The 23138-nt window shown below is 34.4% G+C and overlaps 1 long non-coding RNA gene and 1 pseudogene across 1 annotated transcript; both read left to right on the plus strand.

The window, feature by feature from the left end:
- LOC112099741 overlaps nucleotides 1-23138 on the plus strand; it is a 42888-nt pseudogene that overhangs the window by 16020 nt on the left and 3730 nt on the right.
- On the plus strand, nucleotides 19150-21036 carry LOC112100229. Its single transcript, XR_002906540.1, has 3 exons — nucleotides 19150-19671; nucleotides 19949-20012; nucleotides 21009-21036. It is a non-coding gene; the product is annotated as an uncharacterized LOC112100229 (long non-coding RNA).

Here is a 23138-nt window from a genome sequence, read left to right on the forward strand (position 1 = left end):
TTACCTTCCTCGGTATCCACTACTCCTCTTCAGGGGGAGACACTAGATGAAGAGCTGAAGTGGCTAACCTTTGAGTGGTTTGAGGATCAGAATGACACACCATCAGAAGAAGAACCTCTGGCAGCTGAGCCTGTACCATCTGAAGAAGAACCTTTGGCAGCTGAGCCTATACCATTCGAAGAAGAAGAATCCCCCCTCTTGGTCGCTGTAAGCCCATCTCCTGAGAATATTCCTGAGGTAAGTAATATTGGCACACCCTCAATTATCAATGCTATAGATACTGGGTATAACTTACCTTTCAGGCAAAACCGGGGCAAACCACCAAATAGATACTCCCCAGAAATGGAGGAAAGAAGGTCGAGGTATCCAATTGCCAACTATGTTTCCACTGAAAAATTGCCTGAGCCACTCAAGAGTTTTTCACAGGAGCTCTCTGCATGCCATATTCCTACTACAGTTCAGGAGGCATTAATGGATCCTAAGTGGACTAAAGCAATAGAGGAAGAAATAGGGGCACTACTAAAGAATCAAACATGGACCTTGGTCCCACTACCCCAAGGGAAGAAGACAGTCGGGTGCAGGTGGGTCTTCTCAGTTAAACATAAGGCAGATGGATCTATAGAACGATATAAGGCGAGGCTAGTTGCAAAAGGATACACCCAGACATATGGTGTAGATTACCAAGAAACTTTTTCACCAGTGGCTAAACTAAATACAGTCAGGGTTTTGCTATCACTCGCAGCCAACCTTGATTGGCCATTACATCAGTTGGATGTAAAGAACGCCTTTCTCCATGGCGATCTTTAAGAGGAAGTCTACATGGACACTCCTCCAGGTTACACAACATCTTCAAAAACTGAAGTAGTATGCAAGTTGCAGCGTGCATTGTATGGACTGAAACAATCATCTCGAGCATGGTTTGGACGGTTCAGTCAAGCAATGAAGAAGTATGGCTTCTGCCAAAGCAATTCAGATCATACATTATTTTTAAAGCATCAACGGGGCAAGGTAACAGCTTTAATTGTATATGTTGATGACATGATCATTACAGGGGATGATGCAGAGGAAATGGATAAACTTCAGAAACAATTGGCAACCGAATTTGAGATGAAAAATCTAGGAGGACTTAAATATTTCCTAGGAATAGAAGTTGCTAGATCAAAGAAAGGTATATTCTTATCTCAGCAAAAATATATACTAGACTTACTTTGTGAGGTTGGAATGCTGGAGTGTAAGCCAGCAGACACTCCAATTGTTCAGAATCACAGGCTCGGAGAACATCTAAATCAAGTGCCAACTGATAAAGGAAGATACCAGAGGTTAGTTGGGAAACTGATTTACCTCTCGCATACCCGTCCTGATATTGCTTATGCAGTGAGTGTTGTAAGCCAATTTATGCACCAACCGAGTAAGGATCATATGGAAGCAGTAATACAGATTTTGCGATACTTAAAATCCTCCCCAGGAAAAGGACTTATGTTTGCAAAGAATAACCACCTCAGAATTAATGGTTATACAGACGCAGATTAGGCAGGGAACACCATAGACAGAAGATCCACCTCAGGCTACTTCATGTTTGTTGGGGGAAATCTTGTTACATGGAGGAGTAAGAAGCAAAAGATGGTGGCACTGTCAAGTGCTGAAGCAGAGTTCCGTGGAATGGCTAAAGGACTTTGTGAACTTCTATGGCTGAGAAGACTTCTAACAGAAATTGGCTTTGCACCTATTAGTGAAATGGACCTCTTTTGTGATAACAAAGCAGCGATTACTATTGCTCATAATCCTATCCAACATGATCGCACTAAACACGTGGAGATTGATAGACATTTTATTAGAGAAAATCTCGAAGCTGAAATAATTCAGTTTCCATTTGTGAAGTCCGAAGATCAACTAGCGGATATTCTTACAAAGGCCGTATCAAGCAGAGAGTTTTACAACTCACTAGACAAGTTGCGCATTGAAGATTTGGATGCTTCCACTTGAGGGGGAGTGTTGGCGTGAGTTGTAAATTAAGAGATAAATCAGAGAGATTATAGGAGTTAACCAAATCAGAGAGATTTCAGGAATATTCTAGCACTAAAAATCTGTATAGCCCAAAAATAGCGTAGCAAATCTCTCTATAAATGTATACAATACCTCTATAACTTTATGAATGAAAAAATATACTGAAACAAATTGACAGTATTCAGGTTTCTTCACAATCTTCTACACCACCACAAAAGCTTGACTGGAATAAACGAAAGACAATAACCAGACCACATGAAGAAATACCTAGGCCAAATTTCTCCCAAAACCAACCGGCGAGACGATTACAAAATGAACCAGTGAACAAATCCAAATCAACCAATCCCTATGCAGTCCTAAGGGGAAACAAATGTTATCGTTGTGGTCAGACGGGTCATTACTCTAATCAGTGTCGACAAAGTAAACTGGTCAACTTGGCCACACATGATGATGACGTTGAAGAAGAGGAGTATCCAGAGGATGATGAGTATGAAAAAGAAGACGCATTAAAGGAATTCACCTATGAAGATGAAGGAGTATCATTAGTAATAAGACGACTAATGTATACCCCGAAGAAAGATGAGAGCATTCAACGACATAACATCTTCAAAACACGGTGTACGGTCAACCAACGGGTATGTGATCTTATCATTGATAGTGAAAATAGTGAGAACATAGTATCCAAGACCATGGTAGATAAATTGTAATTACCAACTCAACCACACCCATTTCCGTACCGCATTAGATGGATTAAAAAAGTCAGCGAGACAAAAGTGACCGAACAGTGTCGTGTTCCTTTCTCTATCAGTAAGTATAAAAGACGAGGTAATGTGTGATGTTGTTGATATGGATGCTTGTCATATGTTATTTGGTCATCCTTGGCAATTTGATTTAAATACAGTGCATAATGGCAAAAATAATACTTATACATTTTATAAAGACAACATGAAGTTTATTCTTGCCCCAATAAAGCATTCTAACACTCCAACATGCTCAAAGACCAGGAACAACCTTCTTTTGGTGCCTAAAGATGTTCTTATCTCACAAAGTGTACCAGATTCAATTCAACCTTTATTGGTAGAATTCACTGATATTGTTCCCGATGAATTACCAATTGGATTACCTTCGCTTAGAGATATCCAGCACCACATTGATCTTATTCCTTGAGCAAACTTACCAAACTTACTACACTACCGCATGAGTCCTAAAGAATATGAGATTCTGCATGAACAAGTTGAGGATCTTCTCAAGAAAGGCCTGGTTCAAGAAAGTATGAGCCATGTAACTGTACCCACACTCCTGACTCTAAAGAAAGATGGAAGCTGGAGGATATGCATAGATAGTCGAGCCATCAATAAGATTACGGTATGATATCGTTTTCCTATTTCTCGATAAAGATAACATGCTTGACAGATTAGGAGGGTCAAAATTATTTGTTCTGTGAAGAGGATTTTAATGGTTATTGGAAAACCAATTCCATTCCTGAGGCAGTCCACTTTAATGTTTTTCCGCCTTTGAAGTGTGAGTGCTGCGGGGTGAAAAAATATGGGATCCATTTAGTTTGCCTCCCAGATTCTACGAATTCAATGGACGATCCAAGCACATGTTTCAACTGTAACGAAGAAGACTGAGATTTTCATGAATGTATTTTTTTTTTTTGCTTTCTTTTTTCTAATCACTATTAATAATAGGAAATAATGTCAAAATCAGTTCTTGGAACAAAACATTTATGCAATAACTTTCAAGGGATTTGATGCATGTGACACATATTCACACTAGAGCATTGAACTTTACCTTATTAGATGAAGAGTATGTTGTATGAAGAGCACATGATGTATATTGTAAAATTAAAATTATTGCCGTATTTCCTGCTTTGCACACGCAACCCATGACGATTTTGTTATTGAGCTTTGTAACCCAAAACACATCTACTTAGTTAGGAGAGTATGTGACTTATAAACTAGTAAAAAAAAACTCACTTGCTAGTGATGTGAGATATTTCATGACGTGCAACAAGTTCTTATTTGTAGAGCTATGTTGTGGGCCCATATCTCTATCAATGAAAACATGTCACTCACCCCATTGGCGCACTATATCAACTCTTATGTATATAACACAATCACATTTGAAAATTTTCTACTTTCTTAAATTTGAATTGTTGTGTATGGGAAGTTTCATCATTGGGAAGCAAAAGCCATAAAAAGAGAACAGTCAAAACTGTTGGGATTATATGCTCTTTTAAAGCATATTAATTTATTTTTTTATTAATAAAATATTGGAGATATTTTCAATTGCATAAATATATATTGAATAAGGTTCGTTTAATCATATTATATGTATTTATGTGATCATCATATGGATTCACAGAAAACATAAATACAAGTTATCTTATGATTAAATAAATTTAGTTCACAGTTGATAAATAGTGTTGGGCGCTCTATTTATGTTTAGATTGTAGTAAATTCATTGAATGATTTGTCTTAATTATATATGAATTTACTGATGTAGTTTGACTACATTGAGCTGGATCACATATGAGATTTAATTAACCTTGAAATGACTGTCAGAGTTACTAAATCTGATAGGCATTGATTTTACTGTAATCTTAATCTTAAGTTAGTTATGATTTCATGATTAAAATTGTTATTCCATTTGAGTTACCAATGGGCACGACACACAATTGTGGTCAAGATTACCCGGTATCTTGGTGGGAGCAATTATGAGTATTGGAGTTATGGATTAACAATATAGAATTTGTACAACACATCTCTTGATGGGTTTTCGGCACTTGATCATAGAATTCTCTGGTCAGAGTGTGTCAACAGATTTAGTATGTTGAAAATGATCATTAGAGAAAACCAGTAAATATCAAGGAATAAGATGTAATTAAATCGATTAGACAGTTGAGATATCGATTTAATTAACTATGTGGTACAAAAGATTATGCAGTAAAGAAATTGATGTGGCTTGGGATGAACTATTATTCGAGCATACAATTATGGAGGTCAGTTCCAATCTTTTAGTGAAGTAGATTTGGAATTAAATAATTGGGTTAGTTTAATTACATGCCTAATTATTGCAGCCACTATTGTATGTTCTCAAATGATCCCTGAGTTAGCTCATTTAATTAACTGCACCACTATTGGATTAATAAGAAAGATAACTAGCTATTTGGGTCAAAAGCCTAAATATATCATTTAATGGGAGGCTCCATTTAATATGCTTGTATGTAAGGGACTTTATGTTATTTTACAAGATGGGCCCCCTATTAGGGATGGGCATTCAGATCGGGTCAACCCGAACCAAACCGAACCCGAAGTTTATTTCGGGTTTAGTTCGGTTCGGGTTGGCCTTTAAAATCCGAATGGGTTCAAAGTTAGAACCCGATCGGGTTAACAGTAAAAAATATAAAAAAAATGTATATATGTATGAAAGGAAAGAACGACAAATTAGAAGATTAAACAAAATCCCTAAATCCTAAATTCCTCTTCTGCTCCACGCCGCCTGCAGCAGCCACACACAACCCCTTCTTCTGCTCCATGCCTCCTGGTGCAGCCACGCGCAACCCTAAATCGGCAAGCCCAACGCACTACAGAGGATAGACACAGTGAATCTTACTCACACACAGCCACACGAAGCCACTGTTGTCAGTTCCATTAACGTGCACCGGGGTTGCAGCTTCTAGCTATTCCTTGAGCTGCTGTCAATTTCGTTCAGGTGCACTGCTGGTCAGTTTCGATCCAGCTACTGCAGTCGCTGGCTCGTTACCTTCTCCTTCATTCGCTGTCTTAGCCGCACAAGGTGATGACCTTAAGGGTATGTTTGTGATTTGGTGATGAATAAGACGGAGGAGATTGTTAATTTAATTCAGTAATGTTTTTTGGGATCATATTGGCTATTTTTATTTTGGAACTCAATCGGACATGGTAGTGCAAGGACATCTAGAGACTGTAAATTGAAAAATAAACAATCAAGAGTTGTTGAAATGTTGAGGATGTAGTTCATATTTGTTTTATTCTTCATTGATCTGACCTAGGGTTTGAGATTTTGGAACTATGAGTGGCTGGTTATTGGTAATTCTTAGAGAATGGAACTGTTGTAACCCGAATTGAACCCAAACCGAAATTGAGACTCGAATTTTCAAACCGAACCAATCCGAAATGTTAACCCAAACCGAACCGAACCGAACCGAAATAATTTCAGTTTGGTTTGGTTTGGTTTAGGTTTGCATTTTGAACCCAAATGGGTTGAATTCTCCAACCCGATCGGGTTGCAACCCAAACCGAAACTCGAACAACCCGAACAGAAACCCGATTTGCCCACCCCTACCCCCTATAGAAAAAGCAAGTAACGTGGCTTTTGATTTTCATTATATGGAGCCTAGGGTTTCACTAAAGGAAGATATAAAAAGACTTATTTTCTCTAAAGAAAGATAAGACAGCCACTTTATATAGATCAGAGAAAAAGATTTTTCTCTCTAATTTTGAGAGGAAAAGTTTCTCGTGCTAGTTGCTTTAGTGGTGATAAAGGCGCCCACACGTCAAGTGCAGATCAAACTTGAGTCATAGCCTGGAAGATTATTTGGTGGTGGATCATGATCTAGCAGGAGTGGTGATAACGGATCGTGATCTAACAGGAGTTGTGGTGACGGATCATGATCTGAGAGCCTAAATCACTTCAGCGAAAAAAGCCAAATCGGATTATTTTTAAGGTACGCTTTCTAGATTACATATTTTTATATATTGTATGAGAGCGATCCTAAAAGTTTTATAAAAATTTTTAAAAAATTGATTTGTCTCCAACAATTGGCATCAGAGCCATCTCATATTAATATATAAGAATATTGTATGAAATCAATCTTGAAATTTATGCATTAGAGTGACACAATTTATTCAGATATATATTATTTGTTTAATATATGAACAAAACATGTTTTGGTTTATCTTAATTAATAGTTAGATTCTCTGTTGTATTTATTTTTGGATCTGTAACAAGAGAGGTGGTTTTTTTATCACCATGTTTCCCTCTTGATTTATTTTACTATTATAGAATTTTTGTAAGCCAAAATTGTCCGAGGAAATTTGTAAATCGTTGGAGAATTATCACGCAACGACTGATCAAAGAATGAAGGCCAAAAATTTCAGCGGCAACCTGCGGTGCACGCTGCACACGCAGCGGCCAGCAGCGCGCGGCTAGTAGCACACGCTGCCAGCAGTGCGCGCTGCACAAGCAGCAGCTGCAGCGCGCGCGACCAGCAACTCGAGCGCGTGCGCGGGGGCTGGAAACTTGCAGGCGGTTGCTGCTATCGGAGGATGTCATTTGGTAGCTTTCCTGCGCGGCGGTGATGATCAAATCGGCATCGGAGATGCGTGAACAGTGGCTGCCCTTTGTGGTGATGGCGGCTGGGGAGAGAAAATGATGGGTTTAGGGTTTCAATGGTTTTTATCATTGAGGTCCCTATAGTTCCATAGGCTGACAAGTTTCAATTTTTTGCATTGAAGTCTAAAACAATTTTGGACTTAATGAATCCTAGTTTTAGGCCCAATTTCAATTGGGCTTAATGGATTAAAATACATAGATAAAATTGAACACATTAAATTTATTTTTGGTCCAAAAATTTTATTCTAATAAAAAAATTGAATTATTTATTTATTTCCTTTCAAAATTCAAATTGGACCAACAATAAATTTAAAAGCCTAATTCCCCTAGTCCATTAAGAAAGACAAACCTATGAAAAGATGAACATTGACAAGAAGCCCAATGAAGATTAGGCTTAGGGTTAATGTATTTTTTCATTTTAGGAAAGCCATGAATTAAGACTATTTAATTGTTTTTCTATGTGTTATGTTTTGGATGATAACATGCCATGATAACATGTCATATAGAATAGGTAGTGCCACTCTATGTATAATGATACATATCATTCATATATTATGAATCTCGTTATATTGTTTGTAATTTGCGTATGCTTAATAATATTGGATATCATCTAGATAATATTATAGGAAGCATGCAATTAACAATATGTATTTTTTAAAAAGGAAAAATCAATTTTAAAATATTGAGTGGGAGAGGGAAAATTCAAGATAATTTTTTCTCACGGGCTCCATTGTTAGTTTAATAATAAAATTATATATATACCCCGACTTCATGATACGGTGATGCTCCCTACAGAGGGTATATATATTAGATATTTTATTTGATGAACTTATTTAAAGATAAAATTGAAATATTTTTCAATCAATTGTTCACCCCAACGGTGATTATTGATATTAAAAATGCGTAGATTGAAACAATGATTATACACTCAACTAAAATTTGTTATTAACCTTCCCAATGAAGCTCTGTTAACAAATTTAGGTCCAAAAGGATAACGATAACTATTTATCATGTCTCTATATGAAAGTAAATAATCCAATGGATAATTGGGTCTAGTAAGTGTAGACATGACTTCCCCAACGGATAGCTTGTCAAAGCAGTACTAGATTATCGTTACAAGAAATTAAAATGCATTTATGGTTTTTTGCATTTTTGTCATTTATTGTGAATATTATTTCAAAGTATTTATGCATGTCTATTTGTTTTTTCAGAAAATGTCTTCCATCAACCCATGATTAATTATCCTTGTTAAAAATAAACTCACTGGCGAAAAATATTTAGATTGGAAACGCAATCTATTTAATATTCTCACTGCTAAAGGCTGCAAATATGTGTTGACCCAGCCATGCCCTCCAAAACCATCATTATACGATTATACAAATCAGAGGGAGCCTTATGAGAAATGGTGCGAAGCTAACAAAATGGCTAAGCGCTATATATTGGCTTCGATTTCTGTGGAACTGCATAAGAAACATCGGAGCATGGAAACAGCCACTGAAATAATGGCTAGTCTTCATCAGATGTTTGGGCAAAATACTCATTTTGCCAGAGAAGCAGCATTAAAACGTATTACAGATACTAAGATGGAAGAGGGCACAAGGGTTCGTGATCATGTGCTCAAAATGATGGACTATTTGAATGAAGTAGAGATTCATGGTGTTCAACTCGATGATAAAACAAAGATTAGTATGGTGATTGAATCTTTGCCTGATACATTCAGAGAGTTTAAGGTCAGCTATATCTTACACAATAAAGATATGACCTTAATTGAATTAATGCACGAACTACAAGCTATAGAAGAATTTTATCATAGTAGAAAACTTCCTGGAAAAGGATTCTCTTCAAGCCTTAAGTCAAAAGACACGAATAAGCAAGAAAGAGTTGGGATTAGCAAACTATCCACTAAAAGAAATGGCAAGCCAAGAGGCAAGTGTTACAAATGTGGACAGAAGGGTCACTGGAAGAAAGATTGTCCTAAGATTATTAAAATCAGGTATAGGAAATCTTTAAGCTTCCTAATTAGTTCATATTTCTATTGATTCATGCAATAGTATATTCTGAGATAACTAATCTTATTTGAAATTCATTTATTTGATTTTCAGGAAACCAAGAGATTAAGTGAAGAAAGCTTCAAACAGCAGTTGAGGACATGCTAGTTTATATCAATTGAAAGGCTAGATCAATTTCACAAGACTTTAGTTTTGATATTTGTCTTTATTTTTCCAAATATTAAAGGAATTTAATTTCGGTGGCTTGTTTTAATAAACAAGAGTACACTGTTATTTTTGGATCCTCTGTTTATTACTTATTTTGGTTATTTATAAAGACAATTTATATCATATAAGTCCATTGATCTATTCAAAGCAAGATATAATGATAAAGAGTATATGCATTTATCTAAGAAAAAAAATGTTTCTTCTAACCAAAATCACCTCTGATATTTATGCTTAAGTCATATAAACTATAATAAGATTTTAAGAAAATGATTAATGATAGACTTGTTGGCCTATTAAGATTGATCATTATAACTCTATAAATCTTATTTAGAAAAGTAATATGACGAGGATGCTCTTTTTGAGCTAAAAGCATAACATTGTATTGGATGATTTAGCGCATACAAATGTATACGGACTAATCAATTTACATGTTATAAGAGGTTATAAGTATTCTATCAATCTTGTTGATGAATATTCATTTTATTTATGTTTGTCTAAATGCGTCATGATTCCATTGCTTTTGAAATTCAAAAGAGTACGTGGATAAGACAGAAGCAATTAGACAGGAATATAAAAGAACTTCGATATGATCGAAACAAAGAATATCTCTATGGAGAATTCAAGCTCTATTTGGTTGTCAAAGAACACTATGATACAACAGTGTAATTAAATGGAGAAACAAGATTCTTTTGGATAAGACAAGATATATACTAAGTCATTTATCATTTACCTTTTTGATTCCAGATATTAGTATTTAAAACTACAAAGTTTATTGAACTTAGTTTCGTCTATCTCGGTGTCTAATACTCTAAGAAATTATGAAAAAGTCACAAACATAGTTTGAGACACATTCAAATTTGAAGTTTACTAGTATTTGTACTAGAATCAGAGGTAGAGAAGATGGATTCGTGTTCAGAAGCTTGCATGTTTTAGGTATCTTAAAGGAATAAGGGAAAGTCTGAATTATAGTCCTCAAGATAGGAATGTATTTATAGACATATTCTTTACTTTCTTTGAGGAAGACTATATAATGACTTATAACCTAAGAGTAAGGTAAAACTAGAGAAATAAAAGAGATCAGGTTGATGCTCAGCTTTCAACACCTGTTATAGAACAGGAAGAACAGCAGCAACCAGCTGATCAACACAGGATTATCCCTGAACAACCATCACTTTTAGAATCTCGTCGTAGTGGGAGGGTAACTAGGTTACCTGCGAGATACATGTTATTGAGAGAAATCTATACGGCGATTTCTGTTGAACATGTATAAGATCCCACTAGCTACAACGAAACTCTAATAGACAGAGATGTTGAATTTTGAAAAAAGGTCATGAATCAAGAAATGGAATCTATATATTCCAATAAAGTCTGGGAACTTGTAGAGGCACCAAATGGGGTAAAACCTATAAGGTGCAAGTGAATATACAAGAGAAAAAAAGGAGTAAACGGAAGGGTGGAAACATTTAAAACAAGATTAGTAGCCAAAGAGTTTTACTCAGAAAGAGAAATAGATTATGAGGAAACCTTTTCTCCGGTCGCTATGCTTAAATCCATCAGGATTCTGCTCTCCATTGCTACAGTGCTAGATTATGAAATTTGCAAATGGATGTCAAGACTGCCTTTCTAACCGGCATCTTGAAGAAGACATCTACATGCAGCAACTGGATGGATTCATACAAAAAGGCCAAGAACACATGGTATGTAAGTTGTAGAGATCCATTTATGAATTGAAACAAGCATCCCGGTCATAGAACATCAGATTTGATCAAGCAATTAAATCGTTTGGATTCATTCAAAACATTGATGAACCATGTGTGTACAAAAAAAAATTCAGAGAAAATATGTAGCCTTCCTAATTCTTTATGTAGACGATATTCTTCTAATTGGAAACGATATAGGAGTATTGACTACAATAGAGAGTTGGTTAGCAAAATAATTTGATATGAAAGACCTGGGAGAGGCAAGTTATATTCTTGGTATCAAGTTACTACGAGACCAGAAGAATAAAACTTTAGTCTTGTCTAAAGCTGTCTATATCGAAAAGATATTGGCTACATGTAGCATGAAAAATTTCAAGACTGGTTTATTATCATTCATACATGGAATTACATTCTCTAAGGATCAATCACCTAAAACATCTGAAGAGATAGAGAGAATGAGACGAGTTCCCTATGCAGAAGCTGTGGGAAGTCTTATGTATGCCATGCTTTGCACTCAGCCAGACATCTATTTTGCGGTAGAGATGACTAGTAGATATCAATCTAATCCTGGATCTGAACACTGGACTGTGGTCAAGCATATAATAAAGTATATGAAAAGAACTAAAAATTATATACTTGTGTATTCTGGTGATGAACTCATTCCAGTGGGTTATACTGATTCTGACTTTATGTCAGATAAAGATTCTAGAAAATCAACTTCCAACAATGTGTTTACATTAAGAAGTGGAGCTATTAGTTGGAGGCGTGTGAAAATCTTATATCACAGACTCCACAACTGAAGCTGAATCTGTGGCTACATTTGAAGCTGCAAAAGAAGCTATATGGCTCCGCAAGTTCCTACAAAATCTTAAGGTGGTACCTGTTGTAACTGCACCCCTTAAACTATTTTGTGATTATGGTGGTGCGTAACTCAATCTAAAGAACCAAAGAACCACAAGAAACAAAACATATTGAGAGAAAGTATCATCTTATAAGGGAATAGTGTAGAAAGGTTATATGACAATACTCAAGTGGCATTAGATCCTAAATGACAAATCTTATTACAATGGCCATTAGTGGGAAACCTTTATAACCTGTACTTAGAGCCCTAGAGCATGTGCAATATGCAAGATATGCTTTAAGAGCTAGTGGGAGATTGTTGGGATTATATGCTCTTTTAAAGCATATTAATTTATTTTCTGATTAATAAAATATTTGAGATATTTTCAATTGCATAAATATATATTGAATAAGGTCCGTTTAATCATATTATATGTATTTATGTGATCATCATATGGATTCACAGAAAACATAAATACAAGTTATCTTATGATTAAACAAATTTAGTTCGCAGTTGATGAATAGAGTTGGGCACTCTATTTATGTTTAGACTGTAGTAAATTTATTGAATGATTTGTCTTAATTATATATGAATTTACTGATGTAGTTTGACTATATTGAGCTGGATCACATATGAGATTTAATTAACATTGAAATGACTGTCAGACTTATTAAATCTCATAGGTATTGATTTTACTGTAATCTTAATCTTGAGTTAGTTATGATTTCATGATTATAATTGTTATTCCATTTGAGTTACCAATGGGCATGACACACAATTGTGGTTGAGATTACCCGGTATCTTGGTGGGAGCAATTATGAGTATTGGAGTCATAGATTAACAATATAGAATTTTTACAACACATCTATTGATGGGTTTTCGGCACTTGATCATAGAATTCTCTGGCCAGAGTGTGTCAACATATTTAGTATGTTGAAAATGATCATTAGAGAAAAGCAGTAAGTATCAAGGAATAAGATGTAATTAAATCGATTGGACAGTTGAGATATCGATTTAATTAACGATGTGGTATAAATGATTATGCAGTAAAGAAATTGATGTGGCTTGGGATGAATTATTATTCGAGCATACAATTATGGAGGTCAATTCCAATCTTTTAGTGGAGTAGATTTGGAATTAAATAATTGGGTTAGTTTAATTACAGGCCTAATTATTGTAGACACTATTGTATGTTCCCAAATGATCCCGGGTTAGCTCATTTAATTGACTACACCACTATTGGATTAATAAGCAAGATAACTAGCTATTTAGGTCAAAAGCCTAAATATATCATTTAGTGGGAGGCTCCATTTAATATGCTTGTATGTAAGGGGCTTTATGTTATTTTATAATATGGGCCCCCTATAGAAAAAACAAGTAACGTGGCTTTTGATTTTCATTATTTGGAGCCTAGGGTTTTCACTAAAGGAAGATACAAAAAGGCTTATTTTCTCTAAAGAAAGATAAGGCAGCCACTTTATACAGATCAGAGAAAAAGATTTTTCTCTCTAATTTTAAGAGAAAAATTTTCTTGTGCTAATTGTTTTAGTGGTGATAAAGGCGCCCACACGTCAAGTGCAGATCAAACTTGAGTCATAGCCTGGAAGATTATTTGGTGGCGGATCATGATCTAGCAGGAGTGGTGGTAACGGATCGTGATCTAACAGGAGTGGTGGTGACGGATCGTGATCTGGGAGCCTAAATCACTTCAGCGGAAAAAGCCAAATCGGATTATTTTTAAGGTACGATTTCTAGATTACATATTCTTATATATTGTATGAGAGCAATCCTAAAAGTTTTATAAAAAATTTTAAAAAACTGATTTTTCTCCAACAAAAACACCATCACATCTTATATATTTTTAAAAATATATTTGTATACTGATTAAAAAAAGAAGAAAGAATAAGATAGGTGTCATTTTGACTAACTCATTTGTGCTGTGAATCCATTTGCTTAAACATGTATGCACTTTTTCAAGTATCTATACCAATTCCATAATCGGAATGGTGCATTTGATTCCATAGTTGACATGGTATCGTCTTATGGCTAGAATTTACCTTTAAAAAACTGATCTGCAAGGAAAAGATTAAAGATGCCCGTGAATAGGAATTGCAAATATCCAATTATGGATGGATAATATCCATCCAAATACAAATCAATAATTATCCATAATGGATATATCCATATCCATATCCAACATTTAATATTGGACATGGATATGAATTTTATCCATATAGATATGGATATCTATGGATATCCATAGATATTTGATTTTTATTATATAAAAAAATAATAAAAAATATAATAAAAATAATAATATAGAATAGTTAAAACCAGTATTAGATTCCAATATCAAATAAAAAATAATAAACATAACAAATATCAAAACTATGAATTAACAAAAAGAAACTATAACATGAAATTACAAATTAATTTCAAATTAAATACAAAAAGTTCATTCTTCTAACGCATCATTAATATCCAATCTTCTAACGCATCATTAATCTCCAACCAGATCATCATGATTAATATGCAAATTAAAGCAAAGCATTAAACAACTAAATAATTTGTATTATTTAGGACCATGATCATTCATAATTGAGCATCACAATAAGCATCAAGCACATACCAAAAAAAGAAAAATAAACACTATTCAAAACATAGTTGGGTCTCCTCTTCATCATCATTATCAGTCACTTCTTTATTTATTTCTTCCCCATTCATCACCTTATCTTTAGGAATCTCACCTAATTTAAAAAAAACTTGTAAAATATAAAGAAAACAAATACTATCAAAATCAAATAAGTGCATAAGTGAGCTGAATTTGATACCTTTTAATTGAGCCCATATCCAATTCTGAGTATACATTAAGGCTCTACTGTACTCGGATGAAGTCTACTACGATGTGGGCTTAAACATCAACCTCCCGCACTAAAAGCAGATTCGGAAGCAACTGTAGAGACCGAAACAGCCAGCAAATCTCTAGCAATCTCAGACAATATCGAATATCTACTTCTATTCACCTTCCACCACATTAAAATATCGAAGTCTGGAGTAGTCTTATCCTCTTCTTCCAAGTAAGTATCTAACTCCGACTTAACTCGTTTACGAATATGTTGGCTTTTGAATGCATTAAATTTTTGCACACCCACATGCCCATCACAACCGAAGATTGGAAACTTTTCTTTGTCATCTTCCATGTGACAGATTTAAGAAGCTACCACTAAATTTTATGTGAGGACTGTGTAATTTTCTATAGTAATTGTAAACCACCTACACTTTTCAATGTCTCTTACTTTCCTTTTAACCTTTATTTTATCTCACATCTCCCCCACCACCAGCTGGTACCATCCCCAATCACGACTCTGTAGTATTATTATTTTACTAGCAAATGTAAAAATCAAATCTTTATATAGTGTCAAGACATTTCATTTTTTTTGTAGCTGCACTAACATCACCATTTCTCACTCTCTCTCTCTCCCTGCCTCTCTCTCTGAATTCCACTCAGTCAAGTCAGTGTATACTCTCATTGTACATGTTTTGCTTCACTTTTGGGTTCCAGCTCAGAATTGTTTAGCTTTTCTGGGTTTGTTTTGCCTTGTCTTTTTTTTTTTATATAATTGCATTGTCATAAATTCAATTATGACAAGTGATAGACCATAGAAATCAAACCTCTCCATTCTCACACAGTGATAGACCAATTGGCTTCTCTATTCTTTCCTTTGGTATAGGCTTATCATAACAAAACAGGGATAAATGACTCAGACTTCAATAAAAGGCATAGACTACTTGACTCAGACTGCAATAAAAGGCATAGACTACTTGATTGCTAAAGAAAAGGCATAAACTACTTCAATCTATTCAATCATGCAAAACTAAGACCACCACAACATCATTTGCAGCTAATGATGGGATGCATAAACTACTTCAATATATTCAATCATGCAAAACTATGTTATTGATTTTTTTTCCTAGTTAATGATGTGACAATACACAATGTATGCCAAATAGCACAAAAGTGGGATAAATATTTGCAGGCTTTCTCAATTCGCATTTGCAAACTTTCTAATTTCTCTTACCCATTTATCTTTTCTCCAATTTCCATGATACAACCTGTCGGCAACCGATTGTAGAAAAGAAACAAGAACCGACGACCTCTAACAAAATGAATCGAGTGCAAGTGAAGAAAAAGAGAGAGAGTTACATATACGTAGTGACAGAGAGAAAAGAGAAGAGAAGCGACGAGCGACGAGCGGCCGAGCAACGAGCGACGAGTGGCTGGTGAGCGGTGACAATCTTAGGGTTTGCAAAATCAATAACATATGGCATTTGTTTTTATTTTTTTATTTTAGTTGTACGATATAAATTTGTTTAACCTAAAATCGGGTAAATGAATTGGATAATGGATATCCATCAAATATCCATATTCATCCAATATCTAATTGGATATCTTTTAAAATATCCATATCCATATCTAAAAAGATTTTGGATGGATATTACCCAATCCAATTGGACTGGATATATAGATATTCAATTTGGATGGACTAATTTGCCATCCCTACCCGTGAACTTATATTTTTTTTAGAGGATATCTTTATGATAATGTATGTATTTTTACAGCATTGATAGTGGGATTAATGTGGACCATTAATTTTAAGTATTTTAATCTCAAATGTCCATTTAATGTAATGGATAATTAAATAATTAATGAAAATGTCGCAAGTAATTTATAAATTGCTGGTAAATATTTGTTTTATAATTTTAAATTAATATTAATTTGAGAAAAAGCCACACACATCCCAAGGTTTGCTCAAATAGTCATATAGATCCACTTAGTTGCATAAATGGTAATACCGACCCCCTAGTTTTCATAAATGACTATTATACATTTTGATTTAAATAACCTTAATATATATACATATAGAAATAGGATAATAATAATAATAAATATCATATGATACAAATAAAATATTACAATAAGTATAATTAACAAAATAACTTGTAAAATGAATTTTTTTAATATTAAGTTACTATTAATCTATCCCGATGGATTTATTAAAATCTAATCCAAAAATTGACTTTAAGATAGATATTAATACATATATAATTAGAAAAGATATTGTAAATAAACACTATAAATTTTTATAAATTACTGTGAGTGTTAGGTATAACTATTTCAATATTCTATATCATACATCATACTTAAGTTGTTGATTTTGTTGAAGTGCTATGTTATTAAACATTAAGCTTTACATTTATAATGTGCTACAACTTTAATGTAAAATGTAATAAAAAAATATAAATACATTTTTTAGTAGTCAATTGTATTGTAATATGATCAAATTACGACAAAGTTATCATATTTTCACTGTTGAATATGCATATGATTCTTATTGAATACGAAGGTGCATCATTACGGATAGCACAATTTCATCATCATCACCATCTTGCATCCATTAAAAAAATGGAAATATAGACCTAAAATAAGCTAATGGAGGAAGACCAACAATCCTGAAAAGTTGTTCCATAAATTTAACCTTACGGTGATACTTATTTCTAGACTGACACTCCAAGTAACTTAGGGCATATTCAATATCATTTTGTAGCCCCTATTTTCATTTTCATTTTAATAGTACAAGTGTAATATATGTTCGGTGAGCCTAAACCTTAAATTAAATTATAAAATGTATTAAACAGAATCTATTTGACAGTAATAAAAGTTAAAACATGTTAAACACGTTTTCTGTAAATTACAATACGAATTATAAAATAAATTATAAAATAATATACTACACGTCCTCCAAAGCATAACAAATAAAATATATTTTACAAACACTACAATAGAAAGACATATAAGACATATGTTAAGTTAGTAGAGGTGATTTTTCTTGTAGTCATTAAGACATATGAATTGATACCCACACACACACACACATTGAGTACTTCTATCTACCCCTATTATTAATAGAAGGAAAATTAAAATCGTAATTACCTGATATATTATGAATTGATATGTCATATATAAATATCAGTGAAAATTAATTTTTAGATTAATGAAGTAAACCATATATAGGCATTTAATTAATCTAAGGTAAAATGAAATATATCACATGACATTTCATGCAGTAGTCCAATTTTTAACACTTGCAAATAGTTTTTAAGCTAATAAGCCAATGAAATATACCACATGAGAAATTGAAGGGCTATTATTTATATTTCACTATTGGACAAATATGGATCTTCCAATTGTCTTCCATGACCATAAATTAGAATAAAAACATCACATAGTAGAGACTATATCCGTTTGCATGCTCTCAAAATAGATTTTGAAATTAGTTTTGCATGCTTTCAAAATAAATTTTGAAATTAGTTTGATTACATGATAATCAAATTATCTTATAACATTAAAGATATAATTTAAGCACTATTTTAGCAATTGTGAGTTTTACATTAAATCTTCAAATTAATTACATATTGTCACTCTTTCTTGTTTTGCTTGAAATTTATATTTAATAAAATTACGAAAAGTTGATAATGAATGGTTTAGGATACATAGGTAAGATAAACTATAAAAGTCTAATGAAACATTCCTATGAATATGGGTTTTGTATGCATGTTCATATATTCCATTGAAATCATATATTTTATTGAATTTTATGTTATTAAACGAATTATGTTATTCGAGTGAAAAATATGAGAATATTTAAAACTATAGGTGTTCATTGAAATTTCTCATACCTCTACCAACTCCACGATCCAACAGTTTTTTTAAGAATTCCCAACAGTCTAGCCATTTTGTTAACCGGTTATGTTATTTTAAAAATAATTAAAACATTTATTAATAAATATAATGTGCATTGTTGATTAAATCTAATGGTTAATATTGCTTACACTATTGATGCTGTAAAAAAATTATAGCATGTAACATATGTGAAAAATAAAATAAAAATGAGGTAGTTAAGGATTTTATTAATAAATAAAAGAAGCTGGAAAAAACAGAGCAAAAACAGAAGCCACACGTGTGTGAGAGAGTGAGAGAGAGAAGCTGTCAACCCGACCCGAAAACCCGACCCGGAACCTACGAATGTGACCCGACCATATCTCCCATTTTCAGCCACCGTTTCGGCCGAGCTTGGTACCAATCTGTAGCTTAGAAGCCGGCCATTGTTCCCCTACCATCCTCGCTACAGAAAACCAACCGGAATGCCGGCGATCGAAGCTTGAAAACCCGCGACTGTTTCGATTTGTTCTGCTGGGATTTTCACCGGTTTTGGGTGACACCACCAGTTAGATTTTGTTCCCCACGACTCCCTCTTCCATTTCCGACCATCCATAGCCACCGGGAGTCACTATTTTACCACCGGTCAATTGTTGGAATTCACGGCTGCCGAGCTAGATTCCAGTGTCGTTGCCACGCGTTAGAGCTCACTGCCGGTACCATTGAACTCAGCTTGGCCAAAAGTGTCTAACCCATGCTTCCTGGCCAGCGTTGGCCAAATTCCGGTGACCGTTGACCGGCAAGGGCATTTCGGTAATTTCACACTCCGAGGGCAATTTTGTAATTTCTGAGCCTGTGGATATTTTAGTAATTCCTGGAATTGAGGATTGGATGTAATTATAATTCCGAGGGTAATTCGGTGATTTAAGATTTCAGAGTACTTTAATGATTTACGGACTCGAGGGCATTTTAGTAATTTTATCGACACGGGAGTTGTAAATTATAGATAGATGTTCGTTTCGAGTTTATTGCATAAATTTAGTCGTAATTCCAATTTACGAAAAATAATTATGTCGTTTCCTTGATTTAGGAGGATCCGCAAGCGAGAACCGATCTACAGACGTGGACGATAACCGAGCATGAACACCGTCACTGTGAGTGGAAAATACAAAACCTATTTTCACCTATTTTCATAGTTAATTATGATAGTAAAGCATGTTTGCGAAATAAGTTTTTTTAAATGTTCTGATTTAATGATTTCTTCAAAATTGATTTTATTCACGCATTTGTATTTTATTAAAATGTTTGGTTAATGATTTTGTGTATCTACTTTGAATAAAACATTATAGTATTTTAAAGACAAGAAAAGTGGATTCAAATGTGGTATGATTTAAAGTATCGTTAAAAGGTATTTGAATATGAGTGAAATGATTGCTTTTGAAATCATTAGACAGTACCATTCCCTCCAGATACAGTGATACATATGAGATGAGATGAGAGGCCTTTGGGGCCCGTTTGAACACACATAGAGACTTTGGGCCGTGTGTTTGGGCGTTTTTGCCTTTCGGGGGCATATGCATGTGGTATGATGATTACAGATACACAGATATGAGATACAGACAGATATTGAGATACAGATGATACGAATGAGATACAAGCCTTTGGGGCCCGTCTGAGTACACACAGAGGCTATGGGCCGTGTGCTTAGGCGCTTTTGTCCTTTGGGGACTAGATTATGCATGCACAGATATGATGAGATATGAGATGGTATTTCCCTGTCTATCCGTGTAGCTCCGGGGCGTGATGGTACCCAGATAGTACGTCATTGCCCGTCCGTTGAGGTCCGGATATGACGAGATTATTTTCCTGGGTACTTGTTTGGTGATGATTTTCAGATTTTTGTATTCTATATGATATTGTGATATGATTTCCATAATTATTTAGTACGATAATATATATGCTTTTCATGGTTAGTAATCTAATTTAAATGTTAAATGATTTATTACTGGTTTCTCGCATATGGTTTGATGAAATCGTGTTTGGAAATGATATGATTATTTCTTTTAAAGTAAGAATTAATTTTTAAAAACTAATATCCACTCACTGAGTTTTAAACTCACCCCGTTTTTATTATATTTTTCCCCTACCAGGAGGTTGCAGGTACACCAGACCAACCTAGTGACTGTAAATATATTTTGAGTCTTGGTCACGTAATGGTGTTAGAAGTTATAGATGTTTTTGTTGGGACAACTTGATTATCTCGTTCTTATGGGATTGTATACTTTTGTTATATTATTCTTTTGGGATTAAGAATAAACTGAGATATTAATATTAGTTATAATATTATCTTTTGAGACTCTGGAGATATAAAACTCAACATTTTGGTTGAGGATGTTGATCACTGGAGTTTGTTGTATATTGAATTATATTGGGAGTGTTTGATTCATATTTGTAGATTGGGAGTGTTATATATATAAAGGAGACTCTACCGAATTTTCGGCAGAATCCTTACCAATTCGATTATTATCAAGTCCGTTTTGATGAGACTAGATTGACTCGCCTAGCGGGATTCAGGGCGGGTCGTTTCACAGCATCATAGAGGGATCCATATTTAGATTATTTTATTTTTTCCAGGTGAAAAATTGATTCCTATTAACATGAGCAATATAAATTACTAAATCACCTTTCTCTATTCTTTAGATTGCTATATCTTTTTCCTGTAAAAAATTGAATCCTTTCATTCACATATCATTAACATGAGCAATATAGATCACTAAATCATTGTTCATTACTATTGTGCTGAATTTGACTTTTTGAAGCAAGTTAGACTTTTTATTGAATAATTTGGTACATTTCTTGAATCAATTTGGAGCTTCTACAACACGTCAGGGATTAGTATCTCTTGCATTCCTTTTGGTGCCAAAAGATATTCAAGCAGTTGAATAAGAATTGATATATACAATGTAAATACTAGAATTGTTTGTCATTTTACAATAGGAATGATATATAATGCTTATCAAAACTTGTTGATAAGAAAGTAAATTCCTCAGCAATGGGATGTTTCAGCCAACCAATTAAGGAAGCAGCTTTTCCTGGACCAAGTCCGGTCCGTCGTCACGAGGACAATGTCCTACTTCTTCCAATACAATTAACTTCACATTTGAGAGTTGAGAAGGCAGAGATGAGAAGTATTTACCAACAGGTCCATCGACGGGTGTGAATGGATACTCATCACCCCATAAAACTAGTACAGGTATGGAGATTGATGCCATCAATTGCACTGGGTTCAGCCCTGATGGGCCTGTCACGATCAAAAAAAATTAATGCATCAAGTGCCCCTTCATCAGTGGCGGCTTCTCGTATGATCTGTGGTTTTGACGTCAATTCATGAATTATGAGTGGCCATTTTTGTAAGAAATTTAAATGGCACATAAGTGCAGAATATTAATGTCTACTAGTGTTTCATCCACAGATTCATTATTTGCATAGACAATAAATTGCTCCTCAGTCTTTACCAGCAGCACCAATATGTACGCATCATAGTGTTTTTTAGTTTTGACTCTAGTGTTTTAGGATAATGAACAATGGACTGAATACAGACAAGAGAAAATACCTTTGCCTCGCACGCTCAAAGAACGTAAAGGCAACTGGCCTTTGCTTTAACAAAATATCAATGAACCAAAGCAATGGTAACAGTAGCTTGATTCTCCAATCATCAACTCAACAAAACAAGCCCCCGAACAAGTGTTTAACTGGATTCTTATGGTGGAAAATAGAGCAGGTTTATTGCAAACCATAGTTACCGAAAAGGCTAATTAAGTGCCAGTGTTTCTTGCAAGCAAGAAGACTAATATCTGATGCCCAAGAGGAAGTTAAATTAATATACCTGAGGTAGCAATAACACAAGTAGAGACGGCCAATGCAAGGCTCATATGTGCTTATGCCCGTGCCGTGCTGTGCCCACAATGTGTTTCGTGTCATGCCGTGCGGTGCCCATTATGTGTTTCGTGTCGTGCCATGCCGTGCTTAAATTTTTTTGTTTAGGGCTGGTCCGGCACACGTGTTGTGCCTATTTGTGTTGTGCCCACATATGTTGTGCTATGGGCCGTGACGTGCCGTGCTTAAGAAAAAAAAACCAAATAAGCTTTTTTTTAAAAAAAAAAATTTAAGAGCGCATGCAAAGTTGTTGCCGTACTTTTTTCAAGTATGTGTACGTTTTTTGCGTCTATGTCTTTATTCAAATCTAATAGAATCGAAAATTCAAAATTCAAGTCCATATT

This window comes from Citrus clementina, unplaced genomic scaffold, assembly GCF_000493195.1.
Source record: "Citrus clementina cultivar Clemenules unplaced genomic scaffold, Citrus_clementina_v1.0 scaffold_3, whole genome shotgun sequence".
NCBI lineage: Eukaryota > Viridiplantae > Streptophyta > Magnoliopsida > Sapindales > Rutaceae > Citrus > Citrus x clementina.